Source organism: Conger conger, chromosome 3 (assembly GCF_963514075.1).
Source record: "Conger conger chromosome 3, fConCon1.1, whole genome shotgun sequence".
NCBI classification, from domain to species: Eukaryota; Metazoa; Chordata; class Actinopteri; order Anguilliformes; family Congridae; genus Conger; species Conger conger.
The window spans coordinates 4,680,309-4,681,377 of NC_083762.1; positions in this window are offsets into that span (position 1 = coordinate 4,680,309).

Sequence of the window (1,069 nt, forward strand, 5' to 3'; positions counted from 1 at the left end):
GAGAGGGGGCAAAGCAGCTCCACAGATTCACCCTTCGAGATCCATGTTAAACTCTATGGTATTTCGACTCAGGGCCTCACACGACTCGCATGTGTAATTCTATGGTATTTTAATTACGCGAGGGCCCTGGAGGACTCATGTTTAACTCTATGGTATTTGTGCAATGTCTGCCTGTTTTTCCTTTGCATGCCGCTCCGGATGTCCACTCCAGTGAGAAGGCTGGTCCTCATTTATTGCTCGATTATTAAGAAGCGTTGGGGGTGGTGGGAGGGGAGGGTGTGTTTAATGGACCAGTTTGCTTGATGCCCCTTTTCTCAGCACAGCACCGGCTTCCTCCATTTCCTTTCTGTTTCATATACAGTAGGTCAAAGGTCACCATCTCCGGTCTGGCATTATGGGAAGACTGGTGCTTACTTATTGGGGGGGGGGGGGGCTTTAATGGACCAGTTTGCTTGTTTGAAAATCCTTTCCATGTCATATACAGTAGGTAGCCGTAGGTCACCGCCTCTGAGGATAAAATAAGGTCTGAGTTGGACGTGGAAATGGCAGTAAACTCACACAGCTTGGTTCTGCTCTAAGGACGCTCCCCTGCAGGGAGATACCGCACCGCGAAGCACGCGTCTAACGAGCGAGTACCTGGGCTTATGGTCGGGGTGAGAGGCTGTGTTTACGCTGGAATCAGTCCGGCCGTATATGGCAAAGGAAAAACACAATTCCCAGAAATAGGGACATCCCCACCTGAGCTGTGATGTTACAGCGGAGTTTGGGGTGTGGGGAGAGGCGCGGTGGGGAGAGGCGCGGGGGGAGGGGGGGGACTTCTAATTTTGTCCCTAATCTGGGTTTAACTAAAAGCCCATTACACACAATCAGACCTTCCAGATGAAATTTGCGAAAGCATCCCCGCTTGGCTTCACGCTGCAGGAGTGCCTGCCGAACACCGCAGGACGTTTGAAGATTTACTCTTAGCCTGAAGCTGTCAGAGATGTGCTCTGGTCGTGCGGAAGAAAAAAAAAACGCCCCAAAAAAAATCACAGAGAATGAAACTCTGAATGACACAGAAAACCACACT